Source organism: Equus caballus, chromosome 1, assembly GCF_041296265.1.
Source record: "Equus caballus isolate H_3958 breed thoroughbred chromosome 1, TB-T2T, whole genome shotgun sequence".
NCBI lineage: Eukaryota > Metazoa > Chordata > Mammalia > Perissodactyla > Equidae > Equus > Equus caballus.
The window spans coordinates 62,274,321-62,291,388 of record NC_091684.1 but is presented as its reverse complement, the minus strand read 5'-3'; the positions used below and the strand labels follow the sequence as shown (position 1 = coordinate 62,291,388).

General features: G+C 38.3%; 1 protein-coding gene across 50 annotated transcripts in view; it reads left to right on the top strand.

The window, feature by feature from the left end:
* USP54 (ubiquitin specific peptidase 54) overlaps positions 1-17,068 on the top strand; it is a 113,401-nt gene that overhangs the window by 19,114 nt on the left and 77,219 nt on the right. For 19 of the 50 annotated variants that reach the window (XR_011423208.1, XR_011423209.1, XR_011423204.1 and 16 more), the window contains exon 1: positions 9,404-9,506. The exons of 18 other annotated variants lie outside the window; for them this stretch is intronic. The gene's annotated coding sequence lies outside the window, so the exon portion shown is untranslated. Of the gene's footprint in view, positions 1-9,403; positions 9,507-17,068 lie in introns of those variants that run through there. 13 more of the 50 variants (XR_011423210.1, XR_011423212.1, XR_011423202.1 and 10 more) reach the window with 1 other exon arrangement.

The following is a 17,068-nucleotide window of genomic DNA, read 5'->3' as shown; positions in this document are numbered from 1 at the left end:
CTAATATAAAGTTTCTTGTGTCTTTAGTCTTAACAGATTCCAGTCATCTCGAAAGTTACTTAGGTCAGTACCTTTATCCACTACCCCCTTCAGTGAAGTTGTTTCATACGTTTGTATCTTTTTATTATGGGAAATGTCAAATTATACAAAAGTGGGGCCGGCTGGTGGTGCAGTGGTTAAGTTCACATGTTCTGCTCCTGCAGCCCGGGGTTCACCGGTTCGGATCCCGGGTGCAGACATGGCACTGCTTGGCAAGCTCGTGCTGTGGCAAGTGTCCCACATATAAAGTAGAGGAAGATGGGCGTGGGTGTTAGCTCAGGGCCAGTCTTCCTTAGCAAAAAGAGGAGGATTGGCAACAGATGTTAGCTCAGGGCTAATCTTCCTCGAAAAAAAAAAGACTTATACAAAAGTAAGGAGAAGAGTGTAATGAACCCACATGTACCCATCACCAGCTTCATGAATTATTAAATACGTGATCAATCGTGTTTCATCTATACTCCCCTCTAGTCAACCCATAATTATTTTGAAGTAAATCCTATATATATTATTCATCTGTAAATATTCCCAAATGAGACCTACCATAATTTAACCAGTCCATTATTGACAGACACTTAGTTTTTATTTATTACAAACAGTACAGCTATAAATATCCTTGTACATTTATCTGTGCAAACTATAGGATAAATTTCTAGAAGTTGAATTGTTGAAATAAAAGGTATAAGACATTTAAAATTGAAAAATGCTGCCAAATTTATTTTATTCCTATCAAGAGTAAATGAGAATTTACCCTTCTCCACACCCTCACCTATACTGGTTTTATCCAATTTTTAAATATTTGGCAGTCTGAGATATGAAAAATGGTATGGATTTTTCTTTTGCATTTCTTTAATATGAATGAAATAGGACATTTTTTCTATCTTTATTGGTCATCTATTTTTTCTTTCTGTGAACTGCACATTTACATTTTTTCCTTTCTTTATGAGGATTTAATTTTTTTGTGAGGAAGATTTGCCCTGACCCAACATCCGTTGCCAATCCTCCTCTTTTTTTTTGCTTGAGGAAGATTAGCCCTGAGCTGATATCTATGCCAGTGTTCCCCTACTTTGTCCGTGGGGTGCCTCCACAGCATGGTTGATGAGTGGACTAGATCTGCACCTGGAATCTGAACCCTGCAAAGCCTGGGTTGCCAAAGTGGAGCATGTGCAACTTTAACCACTTGGCCACAGGGCTGGCCCCTAAATTGTTTGCTTGTTTAAGAAAAGAAATTAAATTGGCACAAAGGGCCAATTTCCTTTCCCAAACTGTTAATGCTATGCTGTCATGTCTCTCTTTTCCCCTATTCCCAGTTCAGATCACCAACTCAGGAGTGGTGCTTAAATCTTTTTAATAAAGGTAAATACCTGCCCATTTTTTTCCTTTCCTTCAGACCCCTTTTCACTCATCAAAGGTTCATTAACTCTCTGTTTTCTGTGCACCCTGGGTACAGTCAGATTGTCAAACAAATGGTTTTAAATCAGCTTCTGAGTGAGTACTCTAGGGAAACATGCCCAAAAAGCAACAGGAAGGATGTCTATAGGCACGTGGGGGGAATGTTTGTAATTCGTTAGCAAAGAGTGTGCGCAGCAACTACTACTTCAGTCTGCCCTGTTTATCTGTTCTGTCTTTCCACCCAGACACCAAACAGGTACTGTGACTTTTGCTGCTGTGCTATTTTGGTGGCATTTTCAGCCTTATTTTTTTCAGCGTGGATTATCTGTCTCCATCCACTTTGGACATATATGTAATTAATAGTAACACTGTTGTCTTCTTTTTCTTTTCTTTTTTTTTTTGAGGAAGATTAGCCCTGAGCTAACTACTGCCAATCCTCCTCTTTTTGCTGAGGAAGACTAGCCTTGAGCTAACATCCATGCCCATCTTCCTCTACTTTATACACGGGACGCCTACCGCAGCATGGCTTTTGCCAAGTGGTGCTGTGTCTGCACCCGGGATCCGAACCAGCGAACCCCGGGCCACCGAGAAGCAGAACGTGTGCACTTAACTGCTGTGCCACTGGGCCGGCCCAACACTGTTGTCTTCTTGATTAGGGAAACGGTAATCGCATTCTGTCCTGAATTAAATGACAGTGTCAGAGAGTAAGAATGCACTGACAGCCTGATTTTCTTTGCCTATATATTCTTTGAAAACAACTCTTCAACATCTCATACACACAGAAGTTGTTTGCCAAGCACTTGAAGCCATCTAGTTTTACCAGGTGGCAGCTGCTGTTGTTTATGGGGACCTAATTTAAACTACAGACATGAAACAGAGTGTCCTTGTTTTGCAAAAAAGGAACTGTGGGGGCCAACCCCGGGGCCTGATGGTTAAGCTTGGCTTGCTCTACTTTGGTTGCCTGGGTTTTGTTCCCAGGCATGGACCTACACCACTCATTGGCAGCCATGCTGTGGTGGTGACCCACATACCAAATAGAGCAGGATTGGCGTAGATGTTAGCTCAAGCAAAAAGAGGAAGATTGGGAACAGATGTTAGCTTGGGGCAAATCTTCCTCAGCAAAAAAAAGAAAAAAAATGAAAAGGAAACTGTGATTTTTTAAGTAACAGCTTTATTGAGATATAATTTACATACCATGCAATTCACCCATTTAATAAAAGTGTACAATTCAATAGTTTTTAATATATTCACAGAGTTGAACAAACATTATCACAATCAATTTTAGAACATTTTTATCACCCCGAAAAGAAATGCTATACTTGTTAACAGTCACTTTCCATTTCCTTTACACCTTCTCTCAGCCCTAGGCAACCACTAATCTGCTTTCTGTCTCTATAATTTGCCATTTTTGGACATTTCATATATTTGGAATCATATAGTAGGTGGCCTTTTGTGACTGACTTAATGTTTTCTAGATTTGTACATGTATTAGTACTTCATTCTTACAATGGCTGAATAATATTCCATTATATGAGTATACTACATTTTATTTATCCATTCATCAGTTGATGTACATTTGAGTTGTTTCCACTTTTTGGCTGTTATGAATAATGCTGCTATGAACATTCATGTACGAGTTTTTGAGTGACCATATGTTGTAGTTTTTCTTGGGTATATAGACCTAGGAATAGAATTGCTAGGTCATATAGTAACTCTGTGTTTAATCTTTTGAGGATCTGCCAGACCGTTTTCTAAAGTGGTTGCAACATTTTACATTTCCACCAGCAGTGTAGGAGGGTTAAGGTTTTTCCACATCTTGTTAACACTTGTTATTATCTGTCTTTTTGATTATAGCCATCATATTGGAGGAAAAGAGGTATCTCATTGTGGTTTTGTTTTTCATTTCATTGTTTTAATTTACCTAACCTGTGTTTGTTTGATTATTATTACTAATAGACTTTATTTTTTAGAACAGTTTTAGATTTACAGAAAAATTGAGCAAATAGTAGAGAGAGTTCCCATATGGTCCCCTCTGCCCCAAGACGCACACAATTTCCCCTATTATTAACATCTTACATTAGTATGGTACCTTTATTTCAATTAATGAAGCAATATTGATATGTTATTATTAACTAGAGCCCATATTTTATTCATATTTCTTCAGTTTTTATCTAATGTCTTTTTTCTGTTCTAAGTTCCCATCTAAAATTCCACATTACATTTCTTGTCATGTCTCCTTAGGCTCCTCTTGGCTACAGTGGTTTTGCACTCTGTTTTTGTTTTCCCCTGAGGAAGATTTGCCCTGAGCTAACATCCATTGCCAATCTTCCTCTTTCTTTTTTGCTTGAGGAAGATTAGCCCTGAGCTAACACTTGTGGCAATCTTTCCTCTATTTTGTATATGGGTCGCTGCCACAGCATGGCATGATGAGTAGTGTGGGTCCATGCCTGGGATCTGAACCCGCAAACCTGGACCACTGAAGCAGAGTAGGCCAAACTCAACCACTATGCCATGGGGCCAGCCCCTGCAAACTTTGTTTTTGATGACCTTGACAGTTTTGAGGAGTACTGGTCAAATATTTTGTAGGATGCCCTTCTATTGGAATTTATCTGATTCTTTTCTTGTGAGTTGACTGGGGTTATGGGTTTTGGGGAGAAAGATCACAGAGATACAGTGCCATTCTATATATCATATCATGGGTACATATTATTGACATGATTTTTTGTGTCCATATGCCGAAGCACTGTTTGTCAGGTTTCTCCTCTGCAAAGTTACTCCTCCCTCTTTCTATACTCTATCGTTGAGCAGCTTTTCATGGGCTTATTATCCATTTGCATATCTTCTTTGGGGAAATGTCTATTCAGATACTTTTTAAATTGGGGTTTTAAAAAATAGCCATTTTTATTTTTTTGCTGAGGAAGATTTGCCCTGAGCTAACATCTGTGTCAATCTTCCTCTTTATGCTTGAGGAAGATTCACCTTGAGCTAACATCTGTGCCAGTCTTCCTCCATTTTGTATGTGGGTCACTGCCCTAGCATGGCCACTGACGAGTGGTGTAGCCCTATGCTGAGGAACAGAACCTGGGCTGCCAAAGTGGAATGCACCAAACTTAACCATTAGGCCACAGGGCCAGCCCCCTAAAATACCCAATTTAAAATGAGTTGTTTTTATTATCAGTTGTAAGAATTCTTTATATATTCTAGATACAAAAGCCTTATCAGATATGTAATATGAAAATACTTTCTCTCGTTCTTTGGGTGGTCTTATTACTTTCTTGATGGTGTCCATTGAAGCATAGAAGTTTTCATTTTGATGACATCAAATTTAGCTATTTTTCCTTTTTGCTGCCTTGTCTTATCTAAGAAGACTTTTGCCTAATCAAGGATCTTGAAGATATATGCTTATATTTTCTCCTAAAAGTTTTATAGTTTTGGTCATTCATTTAGATGTTTGATCTATTTTGAGTTAATTTTTACAGAAGGTGTGAGATAGGAGTCTAGCTTCATTCTCTTACATACAGATAGCCAGTTGTCTCAACACCATTGGTTAAAAAGACTATTCTTTCCCCCATTGAATTGTCCTTGGCACAACTGTGTGATTTTTAGGGTTCGGTTAAACGTGGGGAAAAATATTGCACGTCTATCTTCATACATTATTAGTAGCTCTACCCAAAATCGGTTGTAGTTTGCTGAAGTGTGTCGGGGCAAACTACACTTTGCTCCAACAAAGGCTTTCACTACAGAAGCTTTCGCTACAGTTAGAGAAGACCAAAAATGATTCAGGAAACAATATTGCCAAAAATATGAATTACTTTGCTGAAAGCTTACCACAATTGTAGACTCACTTTGGTTCTTATGAAATCTTTTAAGGAGTTTTTGCCTTTAGAATCTTGTATTTTAGCACACATAATCAATTCAGTGACAAAGGGAGGTGGTTATCAGAACTGGGAGCAAATTGCTCTTCAGTTTATTCCTGATTTTAGTTTGTGGCCATCCTGGACTTTTGGCACTGTCATCATTTGTCCCTTACTCCTCTCACTTATGCCTGTCCCAAATCTTTATAGATTTGGAGTTAGAGTACTAGTAGAAAGAGCTCTAGAAGTAGTGGTGGGCTCTAAGAGTTTGAAGAGGTTTAGGATAACAGCTATAAGGATACAGCAGGTGAAAATGAGAAAAATAATACATTAGGGGTCATACATGGTATGAGAAAATTGGAGGGATGGTGTCAGATATAGAAGTAGGATAGGGGCAGGCCCTGTGGCGCAGCGGTTAAGTGCTCACATTCCGCTTTGGGGGCCCAGGGTTCGCTGGTTTCGATCCTGGGTGTGGATATGGCACCACTTGGCATACCATGCTGTGGTAGGCGTCCCACATATAAAGTAGAGGAAGATGGGCATGGATGTTAGCTCAGGGCCAGTCTTCCTCAGCAAAAAGAGGAAGATTGGCAGTAGTTAGCTCAGAGCTAATCTTCCTCAAAAAAAAAAAAAAAAACCCAGCATAACTGGGGCTCAATGGCTTCCTCTATTTACAGGAAGTAGTAAATTCAAACTCTGTGTGGTCTCATGAGATCACCTTGACAAGGTTTGTCTGAAATTGTTTGTTCTGGAGTCTATAGAATAGGAATAGGCTGCCAACATAATTTTTACTGCCACTCGATATTTGGTCAGCTTCTCCCCTCCTCATCATTTTCTTCTTTCTTCTTTTTTTTTTAATAGGCATGTCTCTCTTCTTTTTTGATTCTGCCTTAAACTTTCAGGCTTACAGTTTAAAAGAGAATGAGAGATTCATATTTTTGACCACTTTCTGTGAAATTAGCATTTAGGTGGTCCTGTGGAGCACTTTGGAAATATTTCATATTCTTACTGCTCTCTAGGAGCTTTCAGTCTATTTGAAGAAATTTTAAACCCTTGATCTAGAGATATGTTGGCTAATGTTCATAATGACATAATGCTATTTCAAATAATTTTTAGGATGATACAAGATGTAATTGAATGTATAAATTTAAGTAATAATGATATTATAACATTGGAAACCAAAATAAGTGGCTCCTGACTGCCTTTCCTCTATTTCAGAGTCCATTTGTGTGAGAAAAACAACGGAAGTTTTCTTGGATGGTTTTGCTGCTTAGGTCTGTGGTTAACAGCCAATTTCTCCAAAATGTGTCCTTAGGATCGTAGTTTTTTTCCTTCTTTTTTCTTCCTTTCCTGCAATATATGTCTTAGTAATATGCACTTGAGTGAAACAACCAGCTATTTAAGGTACACACACTATTTACCAACAGTGTGAATAAATCTCGGAATCAGAACTAGATACAAATTAGCTATATAGTTTTATTGTTTTCCATTGACTTTCCAGTATATTCTTCCTTACAATCTAGAGTCAAAGGCTAGAATATTTTCTCTTGATTTCCTTGTTTACTAAGATCAAGTCCATATCTTAGTTTCATTTTCCAAAACTACAGTTTAACAGCTCTGAATTAAGCTTTTTTTTTCCTTCCTCTGAGCATATAGCCCAGGGATCAAATGCTACTATTCTATGGGCTTCCACTTGATATAAGGCAGTTTCTACCCTATCCCTCCCTCACCTCAATCCTCCATAGTTTATTTAAAAGTCCCCAGATTTCCTAATTATTCTCTCGGGTGCTAGAATCAAGAGGCTTTTTTTTTTTCCTATCTGCCTCCTACTCTGGAGCCACTCAGATCCTGCCTTTACTGCCAACATCAGTATTACATTAGCATCTCAGAAATAAAAACCAGCAAAAATGATTTTGCTTTGGGGTTACTCCAGGAGGGAGTCACCTTGGTTTTTCTTAGGAAAATTCTCTAAGAAATTAGAGAATTTCTCTTTTGTGGTTTTAAGAGAAGCAAAATGTTCTTTCATTAAATCGAGCATTCTGCTGTACCCTACCCCACTTGCTAGTGGAGACTAATAATGAAAGGTTGTGGGATCTGACCAAGTAGGACTTTTCAGTCTATGTTCTCCCCTCCCCTGGGTTTCTCTTGATTGTTTTTTTCAAGTCTTAGAGGTAGTTTCTCCCTGCTAATAATATTTTTTCAGAGGTCTTTGTCTGTTATGGTCAAAGGTGGGCTATTATGCTATAACATTCCCAGCAAAGTACTTGAAAAACATGACAAGTTTTGTTGAGGCCTGGTTTTACAAAGTACTGTTGTAACCGGTCATCCAACTTTAGGATCCCAGGACATTTAAACCGGACATCTAAATATGTACATCTATAAATATGTAGATATATATTTCATCATATATGTCACTCTCCCTCTTGGCCTGGCAATCATGCCCACAAAAACTCTCCTATAGGCAATTTGGCACTTACCTAACACAAACCTATAATTACTCAATTTATTTTGAGTGGAGAGGCCACCAGTGTTTGACATAGGGTTCTCAATCTATATGAGACAGAATCTCCTGTACAGTCTTAAAAAGTAAATAAGAAATGTCCCCAAATAACTTATACAAAGTGGAATTTGAGTATGTAGAAGAGTTTTATGTGAAATATTTTCTGAGGGGCTTTCAAAAGAGATTATAATATATTAGGGTGAGTTTTCCCTGTGGATCACCTCCCTTGCCTGGCTGGGATATGAAAAATCCTGTTTCTAGTTGCACTGAACCAGGGTTGAAGCTGTGTAACTCTGCCCCAGTACTCTAGTTTTATTTGAGTAGGTCTACAGTGAATATATAACCATCTCTTAACAACTTGATTGGAGAGCTTGACCTAGATATTTACTCATTGTTTCTTTGCTTTTAGCACTGATCAGTAGAAATCCAGTGTTTCACACTGAAATAGCACTAACATCCCCACCCCCACCCAGCACTAAAAGACCTGAGTTAGAATGCTAATGGTTAGCAAAAGAAAAGCAATTATATATATATATATATATATATTTTAATTTTGGCACTTCCCTTGTTGCCAAAGAACCACTTTAGTTTAGCATATTGTTAAAATGTAAGAACATAATTAGTTTTAGGCAATGCCTGCATCTGTTTAATTTTACCAATAAATCTTAACTAAGTCTTTTTAAAAAATCAACTCATTTATTTTCTTTCAACCTATAGAAACACAACAGACCTTCATATTTGGCAAGGATCCTGCTGATGAGTTTTTTCATCAGTCTGCTTATAAAACAACTCCTTTTAATAAAGTTGTTTTATAACTGGGACTAATACATAGATGGGTGTGTGTTGGTCCTCTGGGGCCTTTTTGCCCTGCTTACAGATGTAAGTTCTGGGCTGACTGATCACATGTTTGGGGGCAGGACCCTGCCTGCTGTTTGTTCTTGGTGATATAACTTGGTTTCTTCCTGAAAGAAGGGTGGAGATCTTTCACTGTCCTTGCCTTTGGGGTTGGTAACCTTTGAGATCCCATGCATTTTAAAATTGATTCTTGAATCCAACAGCTCAGTTTACACAATAATTTTCTTTAAGAGTGTGTCTTGTTTAGGACAATTGGAGGAGTTTTGCCTGTTAAAATGATTTAATTTAAGTCTAGACAGTCTTGGAATTCTGAATTAAGGATTCAATGACGTTGTTTTGGTTTTTATCCAAAGCACTAGGAAAGTGTCTTCTAGTGCTCCTTTTGACTGTAGCGGGAACGACTGTTTCTTAGGACTGGCCCTCTGGGAGCAGCTGCCACCCTGCAAACTTTATTGTTACACTGCTGACCTTTGTCATCAGGAATGCCCCTGGAGGAAATAGCCTCCTAATTGTTTTTCTTAAGCCTCTATGAAGTTTGTGATATGTCCTTTCAAGTTACTTTTGATTAGTTTCTTAAGTTTACTTTTTTGCATTTACATGGAGACTCCCTCCATCTTTTTAGCTTTATAGTGAATTGTCAGTGCCCAGTTCCTAGTAGATGGTAAAAAGAATTGCCCTTTCCCTGTTATCCTGTCCTGTGGGAAGCCTTTGTGGTTAGATTCAGTCTCCCATTGTTGCTAGTTGCAGTTGTCTCCTCCCTCCATGCCCTTCCCGCCCCACAACTCTGGCTCTTCCCCTGTCCCTCCCATTCTTGTATCACTTGCCCCACAGATGCCCTTGTGATTGCTGGAGGTTGAGTATGCTGTCTGGTAAGTGTTGTGCTTGTGGTAAAACTGAGTCGATGCGGGGATGTAGGGGACTAGTCAGTCTTTGTGAAGTGTTGCTTTTAACAGCAATAGTTTAAACTTTGAAATTGAGGGTTTAGGACTGTCTTAACATTTAGGAGGCTTCTTTCATGCTGACCTGTTGTTTCTGCTCTTCTCTCTGTTTCGAATATTAAGGCTTTGGAAATCTGATTTTTTATTATTGGTTTAAAAAACTATTCTCCTAGATTTTCTTGAGCTCGTTGGAATTAAAGGTAAGGGTTGTGGGTTTGGTATTTTAAATTTCCTTCAAATAGAGGTTATTTGTAATTTCTTTGTACTTATTTTCAGTATTAACATACTGATAAAAGTAATAATGAAAATATCTTATTTTTTGGCTAAGCTGGAAAGTAGCTTTTACTTCCAGAATCAAAATGATTCTTTTTTCCTCTCACAGACTATTGTTGGCAAAATTAACTAAAATTTTGGCAATTTGTTGTCAATTCTGGGAAATGGTTTGCTAAGTACTTCAGGATAACAGATCCTTCTGGGAATTATTTTTGGGAAGTTAGATAGATTTGTTTATTAGCACCTGCTCCCTTGAAGTGTGAGATCTGTAATCCTTTTCACAGTAAATTATTTAATATTGGGTATTCAGATTGAGTCAAATATCACTTTCTTAATGGGTTTTCTAGTTCCTTGGATTGTTTGTTTTGATCCTGAATAAAGAAACTGTGTGTGTGTTTGACACTGATGGATGTGGACTACCATTTTTATGGTAGACGATGTGAGGGAAAACTTGTTCGTGGGATTTTATTACTGTTCATTTGAGTCACTTAGTCAAGTGGTAGTTGCAGTTGTACAGTAATGATTTCTTGAGCTCCTACTGTGTGGCGGATGCTAGTTTCTATGCTAAGTGCTTTGCATTTACTTCTAATTCCCAGCACAACCGTGCCAGGTAGATAGTATTATCCCTCGGGGAAGTTGTCATACATAGGTAGAAAGATCATGGATTTTTATTTTCTGCAAAATAAGGAAAATAATCCCTACTTGGTAGATTAATTGTGAGAATTAAAGGACATACCATGTATCTGGTGCTTAGCACAGAGTTGGTGTTCACTATGTGGTGGCTGCTATTATTATAATTTTACAGCTGAAAGAGCCAGAGAGGCTAAGTAACTTGCTGAAGGTTTCAGTTGTAAGTGGTAGAACTGGGATTTGACCTGGCCCAAAACCTGGAGTCTCCTAGCACGTTTTTGTTTGAGTACTGTGAAGGCTTTTAGAGTAGATTTCAGTGGATCCCTGCCCATCCTTCCAGCTCCTGCCCCCACAGAGGAGGGGTTCTTTAGAGATGCCCTTCTTTCCTTGGTATCCTCTGTCACCTTCCCAGTCATGTGCTTGGTCTCTCACACTGGAGTTGCTTGTGCCATTCAGTACCAGTGTTCTCCCAGCAGAAATGAGTCAGGCCAGTGCAGTTAGTCTCTTCCCTTCCTATTTTCCTCTTGTTGATACAGCCATCATGCTTTCATTATTGTTTGTGCTGAAATAATTTGGGTAGTGGTGTATTTATAACGATTCATAAATAGTACATAGTTGCAATCAAGCATTTACATTTAAAAAGCCTTAGTGGTTTAAAAAATTAGGGAAAAAGATCTCTGGTTCTAAGTTATTGAACTAGAGGAGAATACTGTATAGGGCAACTTTATGGAACTCATAGTTTTCATTTTGCTATCCTGGGGCCTAAAGTAATTGCTATTGATTCTCTTTCCCTTAACTACCGCTGTTACTGGTTTGGTGTTAATTAGTGGGATGTCTGAGAAAGAATGCTGTGTTTGTCCTACTGGTCATAGAGTGCAGTTGGCCCTTCTTATCTGCGGATGCAGAGGGCCAACTGTAAGAACTTGAGCATCTGCATGTTTTGGTACCTGTGGTGGGTCCTGGAACCAGTCTTCTCCTGCCATCCCATCCACCCTCTACCCCGATACTGAGGGAGGACTGTATCTTTCTTCCATAGACCTTTTGGAAACACAAGGTATGATATAGGTGTGATATGATTGAGGCAATCGATTCAGGGAAAAGAGAGAGAGAGAGATGACTGGTCATGTTTATAACTGAGTTATCTCTAAACTGAAAAATGTGTTTCACAAAACTTAACTCTTCGTTTTTTCTTTTATTTAACAAGTATTAAGCATTTGTTGAGTTTAAGGCAGTGTAACTTTCTACATTGTATTCTAATAAAGTACTAATGTACTGGTTAAGTACTGATTAATGAAGTTCCTGGTGGAAGAGATTAAGCCCCAGTTGATGGGGAGCAGTATTTAGACAGTCCTTTGGGAAAAGAATTAATATAAATGATTACTCCTTCCTGATAATAGGGTGTGACTATCATTAGTCTCTATTACTGTAAGTTGCCAGCAGAATGGCTTCTTCAAACAGGTTTGCTGAGTGGAAAGCGTTACTAGTATTGGGTAGGACTGGGAAGATGGGAGTGAGGAAGAGGGTAATATTCCTTATTGAGCAAAATGCTGGGCGTATACACAGAACAAATCTTTTTTTGTGTTTTAAGGGGAGTAGGGGTGGATGGAGTTGGAAATGTGCATGAGTTGATTGTGGAAGGCCATTTAAAGCCACGGAGTTTTAACTGTATTTTGTCACTGAAGTTTTCTGAGCTAGTAGTGATCAGAGTTCGTTTTTGGCAATATTTTATAGATAGAATTAGAAGAGGAATAATAGTTTGGAAGTTATTACAGTAGTCTAGGTGAATTGTATTGAGAATGTATTATTTTTAGAATACATTTTCCCTCATTTTGATATGGCTTTGGGTTTGTACTATCAATTTTAGTTTAATCTCATAGAATTTTTACTGTGTGTGTGTTTGCTTATGTAAGAGAAAGGGAGAAAGAGGGAGAGAGGAGGATGGGTATAGGGGATGGTCAGTCATCATAATCATAGCTACTATGGAACTGCTATTTTGTACCTATCCCTAAGTATTTTGCATACATAATTTTGTTGAATATTCTCAACAAATTGCATTTATTACAGGAGTAAATGACCTGAAAGTGGTGGAGCAGGATTGGAATGTAGTTTCATTTTCTTCCTCTTCATCATCATCATAATTAAAATATTTATGCCTCACTTACTAAATACCAGGGACTGGGCTAATTATACATCTATGCATTATTTCATTTAATCCTCATAACAGTCCTATGAGATAGATGTTATTTATTAACCTCGTTTTACTGATGAGGTACCTGAGACTTCAATAACTGATTCAATAACTTGGTCAAGATGACACAATTGTTAGGTGGTGCCGTTCATATCTGTTCTACTTTGCTAACTCTGGGTCCCTAAGTTGTATAATTCACGTTGTGTTCTCTGGGAATGGTACCTCTTGGATCTCTACTATGAGTGTGGTGTTTCCTGAAGTTATGCAATGTGGTTTGCCCTGCAGAGGCTGCACTTTGAACCACTATGTTCTTTCCACTATCATGCTGCCTCCCTTAGAAGACAGTAAATTATCTATACACCTCTGGATCTTTATAAGGAGGGGCTAAGTAGCCTGCAATTTTCATTTTTTAGTTCTTAAAGTTTGTAGTTATAACAAAGTGAAACATGTCTTCTTGTCTTTTTATTTTCTTTCCAACTGGTTTTGGACAAATTTGTTGTAAATGACAGTTTCTCTTCTAAGTTCTTATGAAAGAAAAATTGAGCCTTTCTGTCCTTTATTAGCTTACAACTCTTGTTGTACATGATGTAATAATTTGAAGCTGCCAAAGTCCAACCCTCAGGAAATTGTTTGAGTTGAGTAACTGTATTCACTGGGGAGTTGGAGATAACCAGCCCATAAGTCAACAAATAGCTTAGCCTTTTTATGGTTGTAGATGTTTATCTCTCTTTATTTTCAAGCCTGAATCAGAAGCAAATATTGAGTCAATTGACATAGTCTCCATTAGAAAAAGTTGTCTGCAGTATCTCAAGCTAGATATGGACATTTTGGGGGCTCTTTCAGTTAAAGAGAGTCAGAATTTATCATGATGTTAGATTTGGTTGTTCTAGGTACTTATCCCGTCAAACAAAAGGTTTTCTCTTTCAATTAAACTTTCAATGGTTCAATGTCTATTATATTCAACCTCTTTGTGGAATAAAAAGATGTCCTTAAGGAATATATAATGTAGTCCATGTACACAGATAACTGTAACATGGAGGAGGATGGGAATACTGTAATCCAAGCCCCACCTGCAGTGAGAGCACAGAGGAGAATGAAATAAATGAAGACAATGGAAAGGTGAGAGAGGGAGAGGCTTTGATGCAGCTGTTCCTTGAAGGATAGTTGAGTTTTAACAAGAAGAAATGAGAGAAAAGGCACTCCAGGTGGAGGAAATATTAGAGGCAAGGCACTGAGGGAGTACAGAGCATATTCATTATACAGAAAAGAGTCCAGTTTACCTTGAGTGGAGGATGTGAGGAGCACATAATAGGTATTCAGTGAAATGTCTGATCAAAGAATGAGTGAGTAGAAGATGTAGCTAGAAATGGTGGTTAGGTCTAATGATTCTCAAACTTTGTGCAGGTGCCAGACATTTAATTCAATCTTATAAATTAGTAATTAATTTTACTGGCAGAATATGTAAATATAAAAATATGCAATATGAAAATCGCAATCATGAATATGAGTCAATAAGAAAAATGCTATCAAAATAGGTCTGAATGGGGCCAGCCCCATGGCTGAGTGGTTAAGTTTGCAGCTCTTGGCTTCGGCAGCCCAGGGTTTCACCAGTTTGGATCCTGGGTGTGGACCAAGCTCCGCTCATCAAGCCATGCTGAGGTGGTGTCCGGCGTCCCACAGCTAGAAGGACCCACAAGTAAAAATATACAACTATGTACTGGGGGGCTTTGGGGAGAAGAAGGAAAAATAAAATCTTGAAAAGAAAAAAAATAGGTCTGATTGATTGCTTTGGGTTTTTTTCTTTCTTTCTTTTTTTTTTGAGGAAGATTAGCCCTGAGCTAACTACTACCAAATCCTCCTCTTTTTGCTGAGGAAGACTGGCCCTGAGCTAACCTTCATGCCCATCTTCCTCTATTTTGTATGTGGGATGCCTACCACAGCATGGTGTGCCAAGCAGTGCCATGTCCACACTAGGGATCTGAACCAGTGAACCCCAGGCTGCTGAGAAGCGGAACGTGCACACTTAACTGCTGTACCACTGGGCCGGCCCCTCTTTTTTTTCCTTAAAGATTTTATTTTCCCTTTTTTCCTCCCAAAGCCCCCTGCTACATAGTTGTGTGTTTTTAGTTGTGGGTCCTTCTAGTTGTGGCATGTGGGATGCCCCCTCAGCATGGCTTGATGACCGGTTCCATGTCCGCACCCAGGATTCGAACTGGCGAAACCCTGGCCTGTCAAAGCAGAGCCCACGAACTTAACCACTTAGCCACGGGGCTGGCCCCATGTTTTTTTCTTTAAGTTTGCTATTTGTTCATGTTTTCTGTGTTACCAGTAGAATAAGTGGACAAGAAAAAATTACAAGAGAGAAACTTGTGAAAAATCCATCCATTAATTTTCCCCCTTGAGAATTAGAAAAATAGCATTTTTCTCTAGCCAAAAGAACACCCTTCTCTGGGAGGCACTAAAGATTTTTGAAAGGAGGAGTAACCTGGTGGTTTAGGAGTCCTCTGGTAGTCATGTAGAAATGGAGGCCTGGCAATGAGTCAGTACTGTGGTGCAGTAGTCCAGAGGTGAGTATCTGAGCCTTAGCAGCAGCAGCAATGAGAATAGAGTGAAAGGCAATAGATATGCAAATTTGTTATCCTGTTTCTAAATAGGAAATAGTACAGTTATTAAACAACCTTCATACTGTTAGAATATTAGGTGTCTCAATGATTGATTACCTCTGCTCCAGAGTCCTTTCATTCTATTTTTAGGGAAAATGAGTTTAAATACTGATTTTAGTTTTTCTTTAAGTAAGGAAATGATGAATTATGGATAATTTACCTCTGAATTATAAGAAATTTAGAAAATAGAAAAAAGGGGAAAAAATCACCCTATCAAGACTCTTATTTTTTACATTTACTTTTCCTTGATCTTGTAGATTTAAAAACTTTCTAATAGTTCATTCTAATTAAATCAAGCTCTGAGAAACAGGTTCCTGAACTAATAAAACTTAACCCATTAAGTTATGCTGCTATACTGTGATGTTAAACATAGTAAACCCAGAGATTTCACATGAAGACTTCATTGGACTCTAATTTACCAGGATCACAAACTATTTCAATGTGTCTTCTTTTCCTGTAAATCTGTCTTAGTCCACCTACCTTTATATGTACAGATATTAATCCCCCAAATGGCTTTATTCCTGGATGGGCCCAAGGTTCCATCTCCTTCTATGAATTATTTGCAAAATTTAAAAAGTTTTTTGGGGCCAGCCTGGTAGCATAATAGTTAAGTTCACACACTCCACTTTGGTGGCCTGGGGTTTGCGGATTCAGATCCTGGGCATGGACCTGCATGCCACTTGTCAAGCCCATGCTGTGGTGGCGTCCCACATACAAAATAGAGGAAGATGGACACAGATGTTAGCTCAGGGCCAACCTTCCTCACCAAAAAAAAAGTTACTTAATAAAATAAAAAGTTTTTTATTTTGAACCAATTTTGGATTTATAGAAATGTTGCAAAAATGGTACAGAGTTTTCATATATCCCTTACATGGCTTCCTCTAACGTTATCATCTTATATAACCATAGTACAATGATCAGAACCAGGAAGTTAACATTAGTACAACACTACTAACTAAAGCCTTTTTTCAAACTTCACCAGTTTGTCCACCATTGTTTTTGTTCCAGGATCCTGTCAAGGATCTCACATTGTATTTTAGATGTTTTTCTTCCTTAGTTTCCTGTGTACTGTAAAATTTTCTCAGTCTTTCTTTGAAATCTTTTGTAATCTTGACATTTTTGGACAGTATTGATCAGTTGTTTTGTCAGATGGCCTTCAATTTGGATTTGCCTGATATTTTCTCATGATTGGGCTGAGATTATATGGTTTAGCCAAGAATACCACATAGATAATGTTGTGTCCTTCTCAGTGCATTATTACCATGGGATTCATGATGTCAATATGTATTATTGCTGGTGATGTCGACCTTGATCACTTGGTTAAGGTGGTTTCTGCCAGGTTTCTATACAGTAAAGTTACAGTCTTTCCTTTGTAGTTAATAAATACCTCAGTGAAGATAGTTTGATACTGTTATTTGCATAAATGTCATGGAGTTCTCTACAGGTGGAATTAGTAGTGTTTACTTAAAGACCTCACTGAACTTTATTTAATTATTATGAAATGAATTCCCTTAAGAGATCTATCCCCCTCTAAGCTTCCTGCACCTTACACCTGGTGTCATCAAAGGGCGCTCAGGGTCTGCAGGAACAAATCTTTTCTAGTTAATCTTCATTGGTCTCAGTCCCATTCATGTTCCATTCATAATGAAGTCTTCCAATGTTAATAACCTGTAGCTCTCTGAACCTCATTTACCCCCCTGTCTGTTAGGGTGACAGGCTCTTCCTAGCCCAGTGCCCTT